At 43.5% G+C, this 23,430-nt stretch overlaps 1 protein-coding gene and 1 long non-coding RNA gene across 6 annotated transcripts in view; one reads left to right on the top strand and one right to left on the bottom strand.

Moving 5' to 3' along the window:
• Positions 1-819: 819 nt before the first annotated feature.
• On the bottom strand, positions 820-3,605 carry LOC120403754. 2 transcript variants are annotated; one of them, XR_005597712.1, is made up of 3 exons: positions 3,166-3,605; positions 1,643-1,819; positions 820-939 (listed from the first exon to the last, which is right to left on the bottom strand). It is a non-coding gene; the product is annotated as an uncharacterized LOC120403754 (long non-coding RNA). The 2 variants fall into 2 exon arrangements; XR_005597713.1 differs by having other exon boundaries at positions 3,279-3,605.
• Positions 3,606-4,601: 996 nt separating this feature from the next.
• KATNBL1 (katanin regulatory subunit B1 like 1) overlaps positions 4,602-23,430 on the top strand; it is a 41,507-nt gene continuing 22,678 nt past the window's right edge. The window contains exons 1-2 of one of the 4 annotated variants that reach the window (XM_039535332.1): positions 4,602-4,819; positions 21,537-21,604. The gene's annotated coding sequence lies outside the window, so the exon portion shown is untranslated. Of the gene's footprint in view, positions 4,820-5,071; positions 5,485-13,221; positions 13,242-21,536; positions 21,605-23,430 lie in introns of those variants that run through there. The other 3 variants (XM_039535330.1, XM_039535331.1, XM_039535333.1) reach the window with 3 other exon arrangements.

Raw genomic sequence — 23,430 nt, 5'->3', positions numbered from 1 at the left:
GGTTGGATAAGGGGCGAGGGATCCTGGGGCGCAGTCAGGGGACAGGGAGCAGGGGGGTTGGATAGGGAGTGGGGGCCCGGGAAGGGCCGGTCAGGAGACAAGAAGCAGGGGGGTTGGATGGGTCAGGGGAAGAGGGAGGCAGCTATGGGGTGGGGGCAGGCTGTTTGGGGAGGCACAGCCTTCCCTACCCAGACCTCCATACAGTTTTGCAACCCCGATGTGGCCCTCCGACCGAAAAGTTTGTCCACCCTGCCCTAAGGAGAAGTTATAGTGCTATTACCTCTTTTGACCCCTAGGTGGTGCTGAAAAACAGCTTATCTTCACTAGAGGTATTTGATACTGTACCAGGGTTCAGGAGCAAAAACATTATTAAATTTGGCAGCCCTGACTAAACAAACCAGTTACACTACTATCCTAAAAGCTACATACACGGTCATGTGGCTTTTTTTATTAAATAAAATAATTTGCTACTGCAAAATCTTGATTTATCTGTACATCCAATATCCTGAGTGCTGCTAACCTTTTGTATAGTTATATTTTTTTTCATTTCTGCAACATACATACATTATAATGACAAGTTACTTACTCATCACAACTTATTTTCAGGAAGTTAGAATTGTTTCAAATAAAATTACACTTTGTATTTTGCAGTAATGTACTTAATTCTTCTTCATGTCAGTACAGTCTTTTTTATTTCCAGTTGATGATGGCATTGTTTTGAGATATATTCTAGTAATAATACAAGAGAATATGTTGGTAGTGGGATGAAGTACAAGGTGTATTCAGTATTCATCCACAATGACAATTATTTTTATTGGGGTAGAATTACTGTACAATTATTTCATTTCAACACATATTCCATCATGTTGCTTTTCTACAGTTTTCTTTGTTCTGGCATATGGATATGGAAGCTGTGGAGTTGTTCCCTCAGATTTTAATCTGAAAGAAAAATGTCAAGTACAGTATCTGCCCATAAAAACATGCTGTACTGTTTTCAAAACATGACAAATATAACATTTTTGATACGTGCTATTTAAAAGAAGTATAAAATGTGTAAGGCAGTGTTCTTTAGTAGTCAGAGCACAGCGCTCTGAGCCATGAGCTCTTGAGTCCTATCTGCCATTAGTTCTGCCACTGACCCACTTACCTGCCTCACAGTGGTGTTGTGAAAACTAATAAATTAATAGCTGTACAGTGCTTTGAAGATGTAATGCACTACATACCTGCTAAATCCACAATATTAAATAATCTTTACTGGAGAGATCCATACTTTCCTTTAACAGACATGATTTGAAAAACAGGTTGAACAGGAACAAAGTGAGGTTTTTTTAAAGGAGGAAAAGAGGCTGATGAAAAGCCCAGTAAACTACACGTAGAATTATTAAATAGCAGAGCCACAGCCTTTACCAAAATTATACTGAATAGCAGATCCACCTTATGATTTGTGATGTTCCAGCCAGAAGGAAGCATTAGATGATGAATTACCTTCCCATTCCAGTCTCATTGCACAAGGAGATATATCTGGTAGTTAGTTACACACACACACACACACACACACACACACACACACACACACACACACACACACACACACACACACACACACACACACACACACACACACACACACACACACACACACCCTTCATAATGTTGAGGAGGAGATTGGGCTGGCCTGTAACCTGCAAATTCAGTTCTGTTTCCTCTCAAACTCTTTGTCTTGTCCATTTAGATTGTAAGATCTTCAGGGTAGGGACTGTCTCTTACTATGTGTCAGGCACAAAGGGAATCAGATCTTGGTTGGAGCCTCTAGGTGCTACTGTAATACAAATTAAGAAAATAAAATAAAAATTAATAATCATAATTAATACAATACCACAAGGCCTGATAATTTTCCTGGAAGTCTCTGCAATTTCTCCACGTACTGACACTCCTTTTATATTTTGTTTTGTTTTAATTAGTCACTAGATGTTGATGGGAATCAATTACTGTGTTACAAAAAGAATCCCTCTAGACCAGTGGTTCCCAAAGTGGGGTTCACAGAATGTTACAGGGGGTTCGCCAGAAAAATTTCACTAATGGAGGCCAGAGGACCCTGAGCACTGGAGGCAGCAGGTGGGACCTGGTTGCAGGGCAGACGGCCTGAGCCCCAGGAAGAACGGGGCCAGGCAGTTGGGGCTGGCAGCCTGAACCCTGCCCGTCAGTGGGGGAGCCAGCATCCCGAACCCCAGCGCTCCACATGGGGCTGGCAGCTCAAGCCCCAGAGAGGGTGGGGCCGGGCAGTTTGGGCTGGCAGCCCGAGCCCTGCCCCCGTCAGCAGGGGAGCCAGCAGCCTGAGCCCCAGGAAGAGCAGGGCCAGGCAGTTGGGGTTGGCAGCCCCAGCCCTGCCACCATCAGCAGGGGAGCCGGCAGTAGTTCTGGACTTCCAAGAGCTATGCAGAGCGAAGCAAGCACATCCATCACACTGAGGAACTTAAACTTAAAACCCTGGAAATATTCATTTTTAGGAGGGGGTTCACAAGATTTCACAATTTAGTGAAAGGGGTTTGCGGGCTGTTAAAGTTTGGGAACCACTGCTCTAGACATCACACTGTTTTCTGAGATTCTCTCTACAGCTATTAAAAAAATATACAAGGAAGCATCCCTGCCACCATCATCACTACCAAACATCAAAACTTATTTAGTTGGCTTCTTTTAAAAATGTATTTTGCATCCATGATGTGTTATGGTCACAGTTCAGGACATGGATACCTGCTTGGGCAGATCAGCATCTCCAGATGTGTGTTGTGCAGTCAAATATTACCCAGATATTTTAGAAGGACTTATGGTAATATGATACTTTCCCTTCTTTTGGTACTGGTTTTGCCAATATGGCACCAAATTTCTCAACATAGTACAAAGTAAGTCATTAAAAAAGGACCTGTAATAGTTTTATATATCCACAACTGATGTGCTCTTAATTCGGTAAGAAAAAATTATGCATACATCAAGACAGTTTGCAGGAAGTTTACAGTTCCCCAAGTCACTTGTGAAATGTCATCAGCTTGTGACATTGGATTGCAACGTGAAAGATATTTTACACGTCATCTTGCTTTGCAACATGCCAACACAGTGTCACAAGGTTATTACCGACATTGAACACACTCAGGAAAATGATAAGCCTACCTTGTGTTTAAATGCAAATAGTCTTTGAGTTATTCAAGCATCAAAGGTTCTCAACGTTCTTAAAGCATGAAGATACATTTTTAATTTTCTCATTCAGATAAGGAACATCAAACCTTCTCTATCCAAAAATGGAGAGGGAGCAAGGGACTCGCCGCCGAATTGCCGCCGAAGACCCGGACGTGCCACCCCTCACCGTTGGCCGCCCCAAGCAGCTGCTTGCTGGGCTGGTGCCAGGAGCCGGCCCTGAGTGTAAGGTATGTTGTGGGGATGGTGAGATGTGGGGGGGAGTAGAGATGGGGCGGTGATGAGGCCGTGACTCTGAGGGGCAGAAGTGATTGGGGTCAGGGCCGGTGCAACCATTTAGGCGACCTAGGCGGTCACCAAGGGCGCTGGGATTTGGAGGGCGCCATTTTCTTCGGCAGCAACTGCGGCGGCAGGATCTTCGGCCGCCCCGGTTGCTGCCGGCATTTAAGCGGAGGGAGCTGGGGCAGGGGAGCACGGGAAGGGCCGCCTGCAGCAAGTAAGGCGGGGGGGCGGCATGCAGGGGAACTCCCCGCCCCACCTCACCCCTGCCCCGCCTCCTCCCCGAGCCTGCTGTGGCTGCTTCACTTCTCCCGCCTCCCAGGCTTGCGGTGCCAATCAGCTTAGGTGCCGCAAGCCTGGGAGGCGGGAGAAGTGAAGCAGTGACGGCGTGCTCAGGGTGCTCGTGATCGTAGCAGGGGTGAGCTGGGGCGGGGGAGTGCCTCAGGGTGGAGGGTGGGGAGCTGCCATGGGGGGGCGCCTCAGGGCGGGGATGCGGGGGTGGGGGAGCGCAAGGTGGAAGTTTCGCCTAGGGCGCGAAACATCCTTGTACCTGCCCTGGTTGGGGTGGCAGTGAGAGAAGGGAGAGTTGGGGCAGGGACACTGAAGGGGGAAGCTGGTGAACCTCGCAGGGCTGGGGAAGCAGGGATCGCTGTGGAGGGGTGGTGTGATGGGTTAGTTAGAGGCAGGGCCGGCTCCAGACCCCAGCGCGCCAAGCGCGTGCTTGGGGCGGCATGCCGCGGTGGGCGCTCTGCCTGTCGCTGGGAGGGCGGCAGGCGGCTCCGGTGGACCTCCCGCAGACGTGCCTGCAGAGGGTCTGCTGGTCCCGCGGCTTCGGTGGAGCATCTGCATTTATGCCTGTAGGAGGTCCACCGGAGCCACGGGACCGGCGACCGCCAGAGCTTGGGGCGGCGGAAATCCTAGAGCCGCCCCTGGTTAGAGGCTGGTGACAATGGGGAAGTGAAATCAGGGGACGGGGGAGACCAGTGGGGGCTGGAGCCAGGCAGGGCGAGGGAGGGATGCTGCTTTTCCTGAGGGCTGCCCCGGGCAGGGATGTGGGTTTACACGGGCGCGCTGGTGCGCAGGTAGAGGCTGAGGCTGCCGGGTGACGTGCGCGTGCAGTTCCCCCGGTCGCCAGCAGGGGAGGCGGTTTCGTTGCGCGGTGCCAAGGCCGCCGGGTGGGAAGGGGCAGGCCGCGGGGGCCCGCCCCGGCTCTCTCCGGCCCGGCATGCAGCGCGCCGCAGTTTGAATGGCGCAGGCTCTGCGGAGTGGGCCCCGGCGCTAGGACTGCCCCGGATCAGCGCCGCCTCCTCGGCTCGGCGTGGCCCGGGCAGCGCGGGACCATGAGCAGCGGGTGAGTGGGGACCGCTCCTGGTCACGGCCCTTCCCGCCTTGGGGCTGAGCCCGGGGCCGCTCCCTCTGCCGGGCAGCGCGGAGTCCCGGCCCGCGGCTCAGTCGGGGTCCCTGGCATGGATCGGCCGGGGGCGGGGGCGCCTTTGCGGCGGGGCGCGGCGCGGCGGGGTTGTCCATGGTCATGTGTTAGGCCCCGGCTGGTGCCAGGTGAGATCCCTGGGGGAGGGGCTGATAGGGACTGTCTCTCCAGCCGCATCTCTTCCGGGACAGGTGTTGCTGCTGGCGGGGCGGGGGGGTGCGCGCCTCTCGTGACACTCCTCGCAGCTCGGCCTTTCCCAGGGCGTGGGCTGCCCCCTGGCAGCAGCCCTGCGCCTCTCGTCTCCTACCCGCCCGGTGGGCGACCTGGCCACCTTCCTCTCCTCGCCCGTGCTGTGCCTTTCGTGCGCATTGGCTGCCCCTGGGAAGGAGACGTTACCCGTGCCATTAAGTACATGATCAGCCCCTTCATTTTACCTGGGAGAGTGTCTGTCTTCAAATAGTTGCACTCCCAAATAAGCAAGATCGGGCAGATCTGCGTTTCCTAACAGGATGATGATACAAGCTCCAATTTAAAAAGAGACATGAGAGGTACCAGGACGGCTGAAAAGCATATCCTGAGTTTTGCAGGTATTTACTTTGTTCAGTGGGTGGAATTGATTATTTATTCCTGGGGAAAAAGGAGAAAGTCTTTAGATATCTACAGACTGTTTGTGGCTGAACCGTGCATTGCTTTGCTAAAGGGAGTTTTGGTTTTCTGAGGAAAATACATGACTGTTGTGCTGGAGTCATTAAGTATATTTAGGTTTAATTACTGCTGTCCGAACAAGCTTAGATAAAATCCAAAGAAATGATTTAATTTGTAATATCTATTAACATTTTTAGGACTTCTGAAAAAAATATTTTCTAAAAATAACTTTTCTTCACTGTAATGTATGCTACACTTTTTAGGACTGGCACATTCTTGGTTATAGATGAATTTCCCCTTTCCCCACCCCTTCCCTCTTTCCATTCCTCCTAAACTTCTTGCCTTAAACAGAGAACATGATAGCTATGCTGGGTGTTCCATAGAAAATTAAATGTGATTTCAAAGGGAATTTGTAATTTGTTAGTCGTGTTTGTTAGAATAAATAAAAGCCATTATCAAAACTATTCCATTCAAGATAGTTCTATCCTAGGTCTAAAAAACATTGATATATAGTCTTAAATGTTGTGGATAGGTCTGTTGTACAAAGAATTTTATTGAATTAGTAAAATGAGCATTAGTTTGAATTCCTAAGCTTGTATTTGAGAATTGTAGTTATAATAATCATGCTTGCAGGAGGGCCAGACATGGTGCATCTATGTGTATTTTTTCTACCCAGTTGTCTTGTCTGTGTTACAGCTGAAATCTGACCAGAACAAACCCTGTTGTAACGGAGACAAGCTATCAACGTGGCATTTAATTAGTTTAAAAATAATTAAAAGTCTCTGTCTACCCTTTTGCTAGTAAGGCACTGAATGGTACCTTGCAGCCACCAAGACCTTGTCTTAGTTTAAAACCGCTTGTTGGGGGTGGAAGTTTTTTGGCGGCAGGAGAGCTTACAAAGAGTGGCTACGCTGAGCACCTTTTAGCAAAGCAGCTGTAGTGACAGGGCTATGTTGCTAAAAGCTGCGTAGTGTAGACATAGCCAAACTGTGGCAGGTAAAGTGTAAAAGTATACTAAGGTGAGCCAGAAAGAATTTGAGCAGCAACTTACTAAAGAAGCAAAAAGTAATGGTAAAAAAAATACTTTAAGTACATCAGAAACAGGAAGCATGCCTAACAGACAGTGGGGCCATTACATGACCAAGATGTTAAATGAGCACTTAAGGGAAAATAAGGTCATTGAAGACCAATGTTTAGGTTCTCTGCACTGCAGAGGATGTTGTGTAGATACCCACATCAGAGCTATTCTTGGGCAACAAATCCGAAGTACTCTCCCACACTGATGTGTCAGTAGAAGAGGTTTCAGAACAAATTGATAAAAAGTAATGTCACCAGGACTAGAGGGTATTCTCCCAGGAGTTCTGAAGGAACTCAAATATGAAATTGCGGAACTACTAACTGGTATGTAAAGTATCTCTGAAAGAAGCCTTAGTAGTAGATGACGGGATGGTAGCTAATGTAATGCTGATTTACTTCTTTAAGGACTTCAGAGGTAATCCTGGCAACTGTAGCTGGTGGACCTAACTTCTGTATTGGGCAAATTGGTAGAATCTGTAGTAAAGCACAATTATTAAACTCACAGATGAATATGGTATGTTGGGGAAGATTCAACATGGCTTTTGTAAAGGGAAGCCATGCCTCACCAATCTTTAAAAAAATTTTGAGCGTGTCAGCAGACATGTGGATAAGACTGTTGAACTTGAATTAATATACAAATTAGATACAATTAACTTAGGTTTAAACAGAGCCTGGGAATGGTTGGATCATTACACTAATTGAATCTATTTCCCTATGTTAAGTTCTCCTCACGCCTTCTATGGGTCATCTCGATTATCACTTCAGAGGTTTTTTTTCTCCTGATGATAGCTCATCTCAATTGATTGGACTCTTATAGTTGGTCTGCGTACTTCCACCTTTTCATGTTCTCTGTATGTATAAATATCTTCTGTCTGTGTGTTCCATTCTGTGCATCCAAAGAAGTGAGCTGTAGCCCACGAAAGCTTATGCTGAAATAAATAAGGATGATTCAATTGATACACCTCTACCCCGATATAATGCTGTCCTCGGGAGCCAAAAAATCTTACCACGTTATAGGTGAAACCACGTTATATCGAACTTGCTTTGATCCACCAGAGTGCACAGTCCCTCCGCTCTCCCCCCTCCCCCGGAGCACTGCTTTACCGCGTTATATCCAAATTCATGTCATATCAGGTCGTGTTATATTGGGATAGAGGTGTATAGGGTATTTGGATTTTCAAAAAGCCTTTGACAAGGCTCCTCACCAAAGCCTCTTAAGGAAACGTGGGATAACAGGGAGGGGCCCCTTGTGGATCAGTAACTGGTTTAAAATATAGGAAACAAAGGGTAGGGATAAGTGGTTCATTTCCACAATGGAGAGAGGTAGATAGTAGGATCCCCCAAGATTCTGTACTGGGTCCTGTGCTGTTCAACATACTTCTTTTCTCAGATCATTAATGAGTGAACAGTGAAGTGGCAAAGTTTGCAGATGACACAAAATTATTCAGGATAGTTAAATAAGCAGGTGAAATTTAAAGCTCACCTCATATTTTTGAGGTTAACAAGCACAGATCTGTTATTTTAAATGGATTAATTTAAGTGTATGTAAATCTTTGTGTAGACAGAGCAGTTTGTATTTTCACATATGAGCTGATAGATAGTAATCCAAGACTTGAATACAACATGTCGAAGACAAGGCCCATAAGAGTCTTCAGAAAGCCTAGAACAATAGCTTTGAGAGATCTCAGTGGGGTATTACCGATGCTTACTGGTGATTTTAAATGTTGGTATTATTTCATTATATAAGAAAGGAGAGAGAGGATCACAGATCTGTGCAGTTTACTGTGAGTTGATCTTATATTGGTGCCATGTGTGGGTTGCATATTGGAGAATAGTACCACTTATATTTTTCCTAACCAAGAAAGACCCCAAGAAGCCACTTATATACTCAATCCCCACCATGGAGGAGCTAAGATAAAGGAGCCCGCTAATGCTCAGAACACGTATAGTCACAATCTACTGAGAGTAATTTTTCATTTTGTTTAGTCATAGGGATGGAACTTGTTATGAGAGGGTGCTCACAAACACTGTCGGATTTAGATTGGGCTCCGCTGAAGAAGGATCAAACACAGAATGATCTTGTTTTTCCTGCAGCATCTGCCTTGGCATAGTGTAAGCAGCCACTAAATGAAACTGGCAGCTTACAAAATTGCTTATCAGTATTCTTTTAAGTAGACTGAATCAATCTTAGTTTTAATATTGCTCTTTCTTGTAAACATTGAGGGCCAAGGAGAAATGTGACATTCTTTCTGCTTCATATTTAAAATTAAACCTAAATTCCTGCCTTAATGCAAGTATTCACACTAATAATTTTTAATTAATGTGCATTGAACCCATAAATTATCATATCAAAATGTGCAGTCTTGCAGATAGGCTGATTGAACGTTCTCTCGTCACTGTACTTTCAATATCTCAAGCTTCTAATCTTCTAAACTGGAAGCCTTTAACTACAAATTCCTAAAACTGAGGGAGAAAAATCTCTTAAAATTCCATGTTTAAGGCCACTATTCTCTCTCTAATAAACCAATTAGATATATTGTTCTATATATTGTAAAACAAACCATAGGTTTCTTTCAGTTAGAATACTGGAGACAATCAACAATATGAAGCAATAACTAATATTTTCTCTTGGTTTTGTTAGGTGACCAGTTGCTTGCTATCTAAAATGCCTAAGGGTTTTTAATCTGGAAATATGTACTCATAGATATATTGAGTTGGCTTAAAAGTGTCTCATTTTTTAATACATGTTTGAAAAGATCTGTGTAGCTACTTGAAGCAATGACTGTCTTTCTGTGTGTTGGGAAGGTACCTACAATAGCATGAATTTCCAAACAAACTTTGTTAAATTAGGCCTTGTCTTTGCTAGGAAAAAAGATGTTTCCTAAAACACTGAAAACTACAGATTGCTAGTCTTCTAGAATTTTACCCCTTGTTGGTTACCATGTGGTGAAAAGACATCTTCCTCATCTTCCCCCAATGTGGAATCATCCGGTCACTCAAATATCTTTCCTTGCAATGCAAACACTAAAAAGCAAGGAATTACAGCTGCAGTGATATCTAATACAGTATCGGTCTACAGTACTCCGTTGTACTGAATGCCCTTTTTAAAATGCTGAATTTTAATTCAGGAATACTACTGCAGTCAGTGTATGCACATCAAACAATTTGAAAATAACATTACAGTGCACAGCCTTGGAACACACCATTTAAAGTAATACCAATTATACTGTTAAAATACAATATTGCACTAGGTAGGGGAAGAAGGCAAAGTGGATTACATATTCAATTTATTACCTTAGTAAAATCAGACTACTAAACAAATTTATGCTTAAATGTCTATGTACATTCATAATATCATAAGTGATGCGCTGTGGTGGGATTTTTTTTTTCCTTTTTCACTTTCTTGATGTGTGCGCTGAGGGTGATGATATTGCCAAAAAGACTTAGTGTGAACTTAGTGTCATTGTGGTAGCAGGGTAATGCTTGGAGATTGCTGGGTTGGATGGGACTGTTCCCTTAACTTATGATATTCTTGATTTTTTTTTTTTTTTTTTTTAGTGTTTGTGTTGTGAGGAAATAATCTCAAATAACCTTAACTCAAAGTTAACAAAGCTTTCTGTGACCATTTATACTTTTCTTAATGTTACATGTATATGTGGGGACAGAGGAGCTGTCTGTGGAGCTAGGAAAGTAATCAGATCTCTTCCATTTAAAACTGTGCACCAGACAGAGAAAGATTCAGCCTATGTGCCAGCTTTCTTTGGTGGCGCACAAAGCTTTTTATGTGAAGTTGGGTGAACATGGAAGCCTAAAAAGCCTTGAGTGCTGTCTGGAGAAAGCTTGTTTTTAGACTTTCTATGCCAGGAATGTAATGTTTCACACTGAATAGAATTGTCGTTTCCAAATTGTAGCAAAAAAAAATGTGGTACAGGCTACTTTCTAAGTTCGTTAATGTGGTTAATTTATTAACTCTGTGGCTCTGGTTCTCCACTATGCCAATGGTTCTCAACCTTTCCAGACTACTGTACCCCTTTCAAGAGTCTCATTTGTATTGTGTACCCCAAGTTTCACCTCACTTAAAAACTTACAAAATCAGACAGAAAAATACAAAAGTGTCACAACACATTATTACTGAAAAATTGCTTACTTTCTCATTTTTACCATATAATTATAAAATAAATCAATTGGAATATAAATATTGTGCTTACATTTCAGTGTATAGTATACAGAGCAGTATAAACAAATCATTGTCTATGAAATTTTAGTTTGTACTGACTTTGCCAGTGCTTTTTATGTAGCCTGTTGTAAAACTAGTTAAATATCTAGATGAGCTGATGTACTGCCTGGAAGACCTCTGTGTACCCCTGGCTAAGAAACACTACACTACTGCTGCTAGGGGTTTGGAACGGGTCCCATGTGAGGAGAGATTAAAGAAGCTAGGACTTTTCAGCTTGGAAAAGAGGAGACTAAGGGGGGATATGATAGAGGTATATAAAATCATGAGTGATGTGGAGAAAGTAAATAAGGAAAAGTTATTTACTTGTTCCTATAATACAAGAACTAGGGGCCACCAAATGAAATTAATGGGCATCAGGTTTAAAACAAATAAAAGGAAGTTCTTCTTTGCACAGTCAATTTGTGGAACTCCTTACCTGAGGAGGTTGTGAAGGGTAGGACTATAACAGCGTTTAAAAGAGAACTAAATAATTTCATGGAGGTTAAGTCCGTTAATGGCTATTAGCCAGAATGGGTAAGGAATGGTGTCCCTAGCCTTTGTTTGTCAGAGGGTGGAGATGGATGGAGAAGAGATCACTTGATCATTACCTGTTAGGTTCACTCCCTCTGGAGCACCTGGCATTGGCCACTGTCAGTAGACAGGATACTGGGCTAGATGGACCTTTGGTCTGAACCAGTATGGCTGTTCTTATGTTATGTTCTTAACCTCATCATTGAGGATTTGCAAAAAAGAGAACACTTGGGTGGTATAAAGATGGTTTATTGCAGTGGTTCTCAAACTTTTGTACTAGTGACCCCTTTCACATAGCAAGCCACTGCTTGTAAAAAAAAAAAAAACCCATTATAAATTAGAAACACTTTTTTAATATATATTTAACACTATTATAAATGCTGGAAACAAAGCGGGGTTTGGAGTGGAGGCTGACAGCTTGCGACCCCTCCCCCTATGTAATAACCTCACGACCCCCTCAGGGATCCCAACCCCCCAGTTTGCGAAACCGTGGTTTATTGGCTCTGAGCTGGCCCCTGTTGGAGGCACATCAAGGGAATGGGACATAAAGTACAGTTAACTTCCTGGCTGCTGGAATGTCCCTTGTGGCAGTGGGCAGCCAGATGCATTCAGAGGGGCCATTAGGCTCCTTAAGTTGCACTGGGGGAATGGCTCAGTGCCAAGGTGGGCCAGGATCACAGTGAGGGAATCAAGGCTACAACATGGCCAGCTAATGCTGCTTCAAATGTGTTGGCTTCTATTTAACAGAGCTTTTCAATTGTATTAAGCTAACACAATTGAAAAATACACACTTTGCCTGACAAGGCAGGGCTTTTACCAGTATACTTTCATATTGCGGGAGGCATCCATCACCCCAACCTCCAGCTAAACCTAACTAACTTATAAAAAGTGCACAGACTCTTAAATGGTTAAATGGCAATGCATTGACACTAAGTAAGATCTTGCTTAATTAGTGATACATACTTAGAGCTGGAATGTGTTTAATTGGGGTCAAACTGAAAGATGTAGAAATATGTAGCAGTTAAAATCAGTGACATGCAAAGTGTTGGTTTGGTATATTTCAATAGTTGGCTTAATGTGACTAAAAAGCTTTTAGGATATGTCTTCAGTGCAGTAGAAGACCTGCAGCTGGCCCTGGTCAACTGACTCAGGCTTACGGAACTCAGGCAGCGGGACTAAAAATATCAGTGTAGATATTTAGGCCTGGGCCTGAACATCTTCTATACCACTGTTTTTATCCCCGCAGATAAGACCAAGTTTCAGTGCTGTGGGGTTTTATTACTGTGTAACAGACCCTGAATGCTCCTTAAGACTCAGGCTAATGTATTTGAAGTTGTCTTGGTCTGTACAGTTTCTGTATCAGTATTACTGTCAGCTAGGCATGTGACTCTTTAACTGATATCGTTATATTTGTACATGTAGTGTGGGCATAATTGTGCTGGTATAAAGATGCTTTATATCAGAATAGCTTATTCTCCTTCCTGCATAGACTGTACGAGTATTATTACTACATCACCAATCAGGTGGTACCACTTTAACTACACCCAAGTAGTACAACTTTTGTGTGTAGACAAAGCATGTGTTGTCTGAAACCATACAGTATGGTCAGCTGTGTTAGCCTGCATCTTTAAAAGCGTTGAGGCCTTTTTAGTCATACTAAATAAACTCTGTTGCAAAACATCCCCGGTGTGCCATCAAGACAGAGCCTGAGCTCTCATAACAAGTGTGTAATTTTTTTGAATTCTGTGTTATACTGACCATCAGATCCACAGATGAATAAAAGTTTACACTGGTCTTTGGGCCTAGAAAGGAAAAAAGTAATAATGCCACAGGAGGAAACTAGAATGGCGGAGGCCCATGCAGATATCATTCCGGGTATGTTCAATTTCTCCTTCTTTCACGCTGTTTACTTTTAGACAGATTTTTATGTAATCTCATAAAGACAAAATTTTGCATGTGTTCATCACATAATTGCAGTGGCAAAATGCAGCGTTGTTGAAATGTGGATTGTGTTTCTGCATTGCTAGCTCTACTGGCTTAGAAGGAGGTATCTTTCTCAAGTTGAAGAAGCCAAAATCTATGTCAGTAGAGGCATCAAAGGGAAGGAATACTACCTCTGTAACAAGGCTCATCCTTCCTATAGGGCCCTCTGATAGTGTTCTGTGGGAATCTAGACCCAAGAATGACTGTTGGCTGTGCCATATCCCTGCCCTCTGGCCCATAAGACAGAACAGTGCAAATATCTGCAGAAACTTGTGTAGATTTCTTGTCTAAACTTTGGTGCTCACTCCTGGGGAGATGGCTGTGGTTTGGTGATTGGAGGAGCCCCTCAGAGAGAAACCATGATACTAAGATTTTGCAGGCAAATGGGCAGCAGTGTGCAAGCACTGAGCCTCTTTTTGTGGCCTTTGCCACTAGTAAATTATAAGCAATCTGTTGGTTTAAGGGACTGAACTCCCAGCTTCTTCCACGTTGGGATGTGCGTAAATCTTTGCCCCTAGTAAAAGAGTGAGGTAGGAACTGTGAATTAAAACCAGTGGGGAGTCTTCACTTCCTTATGTAAATAAACTTCTATTATTAGGGCCCTACCAAATTCATGGTCCATTTTGGTCAATTTCATGGTCATAGGAATTTAAAAATCATAAATTTTATGATTTCAACTATTTAAATCTGGAATTTAACGGTGCTGTAATTGTAGGGGTTGTGACCCAAAAGGGAGATGGGGGGGAGGGGCCTGCCTTCAGAGCTGGAGAGCGGGAGCCCAGCTCTGCAGGCAGATCCCGCCAGCAGCAGCACAGAAGTAAGGATGGCATGGTATAGTATTACCATACCATGCCACCCTTACTTCTGTGCTGCTGCCTGCAGAGCTGGGCCCTCAGTAAGCAGCCACCACTCTCCAGCAACCCAGCTCTGAAGGCAGCAGCGCAGGAGCAAGGGTGGCATTGTATATATGGTATTGCCACCCTTACTTCTGCACTGCTGCTGGTACGGTGGTTCCTTCAGAGCTGGGCACCCGGCCAACAGCCACCGCTCTCCGGCAACCCAGCTCTGAAAGCAGCGCAAAAGTGATACCTCTTCCCCCCCCCTCCCCCAACAAATAACCTTGCAGTCCTCCCTGCAACTTTTGGGTCAGGCCCCCCAATTTGAGAATTGCTGGATCCCCCATAAAATCTGTATAGTATAGGATAAAAGCACACGGGGGAGAGACCAGATTTCACAGTCCTTGATGCATTTTTCATGGCCGTGAATTTGGTAGGGCCCTATCTATTATGAAGCAGTTACTAAATTGGAATGTTAAACATAGATCATTAATAACAAAGGACAAATATTCACATTGATATTGTAATTAAATAATGGCATGGAGTGTACTGTTGTCTTTTTTTAAGGTACTTCAAACAACTAGAAAATAAAAGACATGGACTGGCAGGGAATTCTACTCACAGGCAGGCATCAAGTAACTTTAAAAAGGGGCAGCAGGGGGAGGAAAAGCAAGAAAGCATGTAAAAATATTGCACTAGTGTTACTTGCAGGCATAGTCTGTAGCAGACAGTGGTCCTAGGAGGAAGTTTGCCGTCAAATCGGGAAGCTGAAAGGTGTACTATCAACTTCACTTTTTTTTTGGAATTTAAAAAACAAAAAAAAAATACTTTTTGCTCCTCTATTTATAGTGGGATCTCCTCAGTTTTTCTGCCTTGTTAACTTATTATACAAAGTGCTGTCAATTGCACAAAGTAAACAAATAGTTTTTTTTCACTAACCTCTGTTTTAATAATCTTGTTTGTAACAGTAATAAGAGCAACACTTTCAGACAAATATAACTTCAAGTTGAGCATCCCTTTTTAAAAGCACTTAGCACATGCTGACTGAAGTAGGCAATTGACAGCCCATAACCCAAACTCATTTGCGTGAGGAGAAAAAGGATACAACCGTACCTGTTTCTGTGACATAATTACAGGTGAAAGTAATATTACAGAAAAGTGCTCCTTTTCATCCTGGTCAGAGATAAGTAATATCAAAATAACTGCAGTCTGATCTATGAGAGAGCCTGGATCTAGCAGTCAGAGTGCTGGCAAGTATTAACATAAACCCATTTCCCTTTAAAGGCAATTGGCTAGTGTGTGGATTGTCATTTGTCAGCCTTTGAGTCTTTGCCTCCCCTTTATAGCCTCAGCAAAGCTCTTTGCACATACTTAGTTCAGTCATCCACCTGGGTCACCTTCCGTATATGAGCATGTGGTGAGATTCATGACTTAATATATCGAGCTAGTCCCAGATTATAAACAGATCCAGAACATTGAGTAATTCTCTGACTCATAAGTGGCATAGCCACAAAAGGTTGGTAGAAGTCTTGGAAGAATTCTGTTTAGTTTTACACACAAAATAATCATTTGATAGATCACAAAAATAATTGCTGGCTTATAAATAGGCTTGACAGGATTTGATTTAAATGGTTGGTAAATGTCAATTTTACTTGACACGTTGAAATTAGCGAAAAAATAATCCATCAGTAACAGTTGGCAACCACAACCTTCTCTGCACCTTGCATTTGCAGGAATCCAATGTCACCAGCCCCACAGCTGCACAGGGAACTCTCTGCAGTCCTGCTATCACAGCTCTGCTCACCTGTTCTCTGGCAGGGAGTACTTTTTGCTCATGATTTGTGTCAGTGTAAGAGCAGGATTTTATAATGTCCCATGAGAATTAATGTATGATTTGAGTTCATCCTGTCAGCCACCCTTTTTAATAGCAGAAAGGAATGACAGACCAGAACAATCCTTATGACTGATTATGGTCACCCTTTTGTTTTAGGATGAGTTATAATGTCTACTATGGTTTCCTATATGTATTACAAATTAGGCACTCTAGTTAAATATACATTTCTTTGTTTTATGGTTTATTAAGTAAGAGACAGGATCTTGTATTGTATCTATGTTAAGGAGATTAGAGGAATGTTGAGGGCTTGAAACCCCAATGTGAATTGTTTTAGTTATAAGATTTAGCAAGGCTTGATTTACAGTGTATTCTGCTGAATATACAATACTGCTGTCTGCATACCTTTGAAGGTTTCTGTAAGAGATGTTTTTGGACTCTGAAGTGGTCTACACTGACAAAAAATGGGAACCCATAATTCACAATGGATACTTTTTTTTTTTTTTTTTACCAGAGATGCCTGAATCCTGGCTACACTGCATCTTCTACCAGTAGATAATTGTAAGTCCCATTTTTGTCAGGGTGACCAAGCCAGAGTCCTGTACCTTAAGTATGAAACTCTTTCCTCTAGGAATGTCATGCTCTGTATCAAGTGACTTGGACAAATGTTAAATAAGTAGTTAGTATAAAACTCAGCTGACTAGCCCACACGCTAACACCCGAACCAGAGCACTATTCCTGTTGTGAGCAGTCTGATAGAGGGTTTGTCTTTGCTGCGAAGTTAACTCAAGTTATAACTCATATAGCTCTGAGTCTGACTCCATCCACGCAAAAATCTGAAGCTCAAGTGTGGTGCTTTAAACAAGTTAGCTGGCCTGTCATGGGGTACGGATTGAAGCTCAAGTGCTACTACTACTGCCTGCTGTGTGGACAGAGCGGTGATTTTTTTTCAGATTTAGACACACACACACATTTATGATCTATCCTGTTAGAAATGAACATTAATTCAAAAGGCATTTTCTGCAACACCTTAAAAAATATTGTTAGCACTTAATAGGCCAATGGTGTCTCAAATACTCTTAAGACAGTAAAGGAAGCTGACTCATAAGTGTGAAGTAATTGAGCACAGCTGACACATTTTCATGGCCCAAGTCTTTGCAAAAGGCCTAAAAGCTGTAGGTGTGCATCCAAAGAACCAAGAAATCTCCAATAATCAATACCTGTCAAATCAAAATGCAGTTGGGCTCTAACATTATGAATTTTGTCAGTGAAAGATAAGTAACTTTTATTATTAAAGGAGTTTGTTGAGCATTAGTGCAACACACACAAATGATTCAGCAGTGCTAAATTAGGTTGCTGGACCAGTTACCCTTTTGGCAATAAATTAAAAATAGTCATTCTAAGCTTACTTAAAGCCTCCTTGTGCTTTTTTTTTTTGGTAAATCGGAAAGTGAATGATAAGACCAGATGCCCTCGACTGGAATTCTGATCTGTGACAATTTTCAGTTGCTTTTAAACCATGAACTGTGCTCTCCTTAGGGAGTGACAGTCAATGACACTTTTTCATCTAACTCTTATAAAGATTAATGTGGTCGTCAGAGGAGTCTGGCACTTGATTTAATATGGGGGAATCAACAAGAACATCTGTGTTTGCGAACAGATACTATGAATGTTATAGTGGAATGGAAGCTGAGAAATAGAAGAAATGTCTGATTTAAAATAAACTAGGGATGAAGGTTTAATATATTAAGTGCAATGACGCTAAACAATGTAAAATACAAAAAAGCCATGTAATGTGCTCTTAGAGGCTTGTGTTCTATAATAAATTACTAGTATGTCAATATCTGAAGTGATCAAGTCTCATATGGATTTTCAAGGTGACCTGCAGAGTAGTTAAGAGCACAGAGGTGCTAGAACAGGGGAGGCCAAGGGCCGTGGCCCTCCTACTTTTTGCCACGGGCTGGCCCCTTGCCCCTCCTCTCCCCCCTCACCCCCCCAAGATGTGCGTACACACACACACACACACACACACACACCCCTCTAGGCAGGCTGGAAGCCACTGCTGGGCCATGGTAAGAGATATGTGGTCAGCTGTCACGAGCCGCAGACCTCCACCTGCCCTCGGTGGGGGACACGGGCCAGCAGCTGCTCGAGGCCCCCCGGCCAGGTGGTGGGCCCAGGTTCCCTGGCCCGGCTTGGGCAGGGTCTTGGAGAGAAGATGGGAAGAGGCTGGGACCACAGAGGGGGTGGTGCCTCGTGCCCCCACCCCATTTTGAGGAAGAATCCGTTGCCCCTGAAAGAGGACGTGATGTATAAAGAAGGCCCAAAATGACTTATTGCCCACATCACACTAAAAAACTCTCCGGTTTTTAACCCTAGAAATATCTGACGTGTATTGGCTGGCAGTCTTGCATGCACATTAATTCGGCAGTGTGCGTCCGGTGTATATGGCAAGCATCGACTTCTGGAGCGGTGCACTGTGGTTCACCACAGTTCCTGCTGCCCATTGGAATTCTGGGTTGAGCTCCCAATGCCTGATGGGGCCAAAAAATTGTCACAGGTGGTTATGGGTAAATGTCAGTCAATCCTCCCTCCGTGAAAGCAACGGCAGACAATCCTTTCGCGCCCTTTTCCCTGGATTCCCCGAGCAGATGCCGTAGCATGGCAAGCATTCACCGTTCAGCTCACCGCAGCAGTTATGAGCATTGTAAACACCTCGCACATTATCATGCAATTTATGCAGAACCTGAAGCTGAAAAAACAGGCGAGGAGGCAATGGCAGCGCAACGACAGTGATGAGGACATGGACACAGACTTCTCTCAAAGCACGAGCCCCAGCAATGTGGACATCATGGTGTTAATGGGGCAGGTTCATGCAGTGGAACACCGATTCTGGGCCCAGGAAACAAGCACAGACTGGTGGGATCAAATAGTGTTGCAGGTCTGGGATGATTCCCAGTGGCTGTGAAACTTTCGCATGCGTAAGGGCACTTTCATGGAACGTTGTGACTTGCTTTCCCCTGCCCTGAAGCGTAAGAATACCAAGATGAGAGCAGCCCTCACTGTTCACAAGTGAGTGGCGATAGCCTTCTGGAAGCTTGCAACACCAGACAGCTACCGGTCAGTCAGGAATCAATTGGGAGTGGGCAAATCTACTGTGGGGGTTGGTGTCATGCAAGTAGCCAATGCAATCACTGAACTGCTGCTATCAAAGGTAGTGACTCTGGGAAATGTGCAGGTCATAGTGGATGGCTTTGCTGCAATGGGATTCCCTAACTGTGATGGGGCGATAGACGGAACCCATATCTATATCTTGGGACCGGACCACCAAGGCAGCCAGTACATAAACCACAAGGGGTACTTTTCAATGGTGCTGCAAGCACTGGTGGATCACAAGGGATGTTTCACCAACATCAACGTGGGATAGCCAGGAGAGGTTCATGATGCTCGCGTCTTCAGGAACTCTGGTCTGTTTAAATGGCTGCAGGAAGGGATTTACTTCCCAGACCAGAAAATAACTGGAGAGAAGTATTTAAAAAGATACATTTTACAGAACAATGGGTATACTGTTTCACGGTGAACACTATTCACATTACGTAGCACATGTGATTTCGGTACAAGGTGATTTTTTGCATCTTGTATTGAGTTGCTGCGGATTTGGTGTTAGACATCAAACACGCCGGGCAACAGAATTCGGCTTGCAGGCGGCCATGGGAAGCCATAGTCTTTTGGCTTCTGCAACCTTCATAACAGCAACGCCCTCCTTTCCCATACCAAGCAAAGCCCGTTGAATTGTCCATTTAGGGCTGCGGTTTTCGTGTTAACATGCAGTAGCAGAAACCAAACTACCCCCTCCCTTTTCATCTGGGATGACGCTTTAACCCTCCCCCCACCGCACCGCATGGCTGATATCAGGGAAGATCCCTGCTAGCCAAACGTGAACAGCTCAGTGCCGATGCCCCCCCGAACTGCTCGGCTAACTGCGTGGAGGATTTCTTTTCAGCCGCAGGCAAACAGCCCAGTAGGAACAGCCACCTATCAATGTCCCCTTAATTAAATTCAAGTATTTCAACCAGGTTACCATGAACGATATCACTCTCCGGAGGATATCACAGAACGGATGTTGCTTGAATGCCAGCAACCACCGGGACCATATGCTGCCAGGCTTTGTCATGCAGTGATACCAGATTACTTGCTACTAGCATGGCGTGGTAAAGTGTCCTACCATGGAGGATGGAATAAGGCTGCTCTCCCCAGAAACCTTCTGCAAAGGCTTTTAGAGTACCTCCAGGAGAACTTCATGGAGATGTCCCTGGAGGATTTCCGCTCATTCCCAGACACATTAACAGACTTTTCCAGTAGCTGTACTGGTCACAAATGCATCCCAAGTCCTCAGGGCAAATTAATCATTAAAAAACACTTGCTTTTAAACCATGTTTTATATTTACAAAGGTACACTCACCAGAGGTCCCTTCTACGGCTTCATGGTCCGGGATACCGCCTTGGGAGGGTTGGGAGGATATTTCAGTCAGGCTGAGAAAAAGATCCTGGCCGTTGGGAAGAACGATGTGCTGTGTGGCTCATCAACCTTGTTGTCATCCTCCTCCTCCCTCTCCTCATCTTCCCCGTCCGCAAAATCCTCAGGCATGGTGACTGAGAATACCCCATCATCAGTGTCCACGGACAGGGGTGGGGTAGTGGTGGCCTGCAGCTCAGCATAGAACCGGCATGTCTGCGACTCTGGCCCAGAGCGTCCGTTTGATTTTTTGGCTTTCTGATACGCTTGTCTCAGCTCCTTAAGTTTCACGCAACACTGTGTTGAGTCCCTGTTGTGGCCTCTGTCCATCATGGCCTTGGAGATTTTTTTTCAAATGTTTTGGCATTCCGTCTTTTGGAACGGAGTTCTGATAGCATGGATTTGTCTCCCCATACAGTGATCAGATCCAGTATCTCCCATATGGTCCATGCTGGAGCTCTTTTTCGATTCTGGGACTGCATGGTCACCTGTGCTGATCAGCTCTCCACGCTGGGCAAACAGAAAATGAAGTTCAAAAGATCCCGGGGCTTTTCCTGACTACCTGTCCAGTACATCCGAGTTCACATTGCTGTCCAGAGCGGTCACAATGGTGCACTGTGGGATAGCTCCCGGAGGCCAATACCATCAAATTGCATCCACACTAACCCTAATTCGAACTGGCAATGTGGATTTCAGCGCTACTCCCCTCGTCGGGGAGGAGCACAGAAATTGATTTTAAGAGCCCTTTATGTCGACAAAAATGGCTTTGTCGTGTGGATGGGTACAGGGTTAATTTGATTTAATGCTGCTAAATTCAACCTAAACTCATAATGTAGACCAGGCCAGAGAGAGGCAATGTTTGATAAATTCAACTATGTAGAACTTGGCAGTTTGCTTAGTTTAGTGGATACCATCTCTGTTTAAGATCACTTCCTTAGAGTTTTACTGAATAGACTAAGTATGTAAAACTCTGCCCAAGCTGCTTAATTTCTTATATGCTTCAGAACCAAAATCATGGCTGGGATCTGACTACCTCCTGCCCCCAAAATGTGGACTTCCAGTAACCTGCAAGGTAAAGCCACTCATTCTTCTTTCCACTCCTGTACCCTCCCTACCCCAAATTGAAAAGATTTTTCTAAGAATAGATTTCCTGCTGATGCCCCCATTTGACAGCAATGGGAGTGAAACCCTGCTGCGGGCTTCCAGTACCTTATTCTGAGTTCTTATGCCCCAGAATGCATTGCACCAAGAGAAAATCTGAGTACAGTGTAGTGTACAGCAATGAAACCAGCTGGTGGTTAAATGGCAGTTGGGGAGAGGGAAGATGTGGCAGATCCCTGAGCAACTATCTTCCAAAGACATCAAACATTAAAGTATGGCTTCAGGCTGCTGCCCATTACCCCTTCTCTCTGTTCATGATAGCAAAAAACTTAGGTCCCACATGAGGAAAGAGAGGTTGACACGTCATGCAACACTCAATAGGTTTGTGCACCTGGGTTTAGTTCTGCATTGTTAATAAAACTCAACAACTTTAGGTGGGTTTGCGCTTTTATTATGAAAGGTTTGAATAGATGAAATAAGATGAAGCTTTCAGATTTAAGTGTGCTCTCTCCCTGACACTTGCATGTAACTTTCATCAATTTTAATTGATGTTACTGTTTTGAACTAATAAGACTGGGCTGCTCTCTTGTCACAGAGAATATTTAAAAATAATCCAAGTGTCTAGATTCCAAAATGTTGTCTGTGACCCTTCTAAATGATGTATCAAAACATAAAACTAATAATTCTGTACAAGATAACTATAGTAGCAGTGACTTGAGCATCGAACTAGCTACCTCCTGAAGGGTAATGGAATAGTAAGCATTAACTAGAAGGGGTAAAAGTATGGTATTTGGTCACTTTAGATTTAAATTTTAAACATTCCAAAGATCCACACTGAAGGTGGGGAGGGAGGAGGGCAAAGCAGGGGTTATGTGGGTTTGTTTTGAGTTTGTTTGTTTTTTGTTTTTGTTTTTTTCTATTTAATGAATGAGTTGTTCATCATAGAATTAAGACATCATTTGGCTATTGGAACAATTGCACTGTCGAACTGCAATCCGGGTAAACATGTTCTTAGATTAAAGGTGAACTGAATTTCTTCTTTTAAAAGCATAGTTGCAAAAAATGGCTTACTATCTTAATCCAAACCATAATCTTAAAGTTACAATAAATATACTTTAATGGAGAAGCTTGCCATGGCCTGCATGTACAGTTGTGTGCCTTTCTTGTAAAAATTAATGGCAGCATAAACAGAAGAGAGCCTGCATTTCTTATGCTTGTTTTTGAGGCTGTCAGATTTTACAGGAGAACAGAACTTTGAACTTGGATTTTAGTGTGTAAGTAAAAGGGGAATGGATTCTTCAAATATTTTGTTCTAAAATGTATGTATTCATAATTTGTCTATTCATGTCTCTTAATAATTAGGGTCATTAACATTTTTAATGTATTATAAAAGTATTTCAGTTTATATTAACTTGTTTAGTTTTCTTATTATCCATTTGGTACTAATAGTTCTTAAAGAATGGCTGTAGTTATGTAAATACTTCTTAGTTTTGGAATAACTGAAATGTGAGTAGTCCACTTGGGTAATATAGCACCTGAGCAGGACCTGCAAGTAGATATGGTGAAAAGTTAGATGTTTGGAGCATCAACATACTTGTCTTTGTACAGCTATTATTGTAAAATCTTTAATTCTTATCAGATGAGTGTCCTGAAAATTGATTGGTGCTCGTAACAAACTATTATTAAAGCTAAAGTCCCTTAAAAATCCTGACTTAACTTTTGTTTCTAAATTGCATTTTTTTTAACATATAGCTTCAAAAAACATGATTCTCTGCACAGACGTTGTATTCCAAACTT

This window comes from Mauremys reevesii, linkage group 4 (assembly GCF_016161935.1).
Source record: "Mauremys reevesii isolate NIE-2019 linkage group 4, ASM1616193v1, whole genome shotgun sequence".
Lineage (NCBI taxonomy): Eukaryota > Metazoa > Chordata > Testudines > Geoemydidae > Mauremys > Mauremys reevesii.
This window is presented reverse-complemented; position numbering and strand designations above follow the sequence as displayed.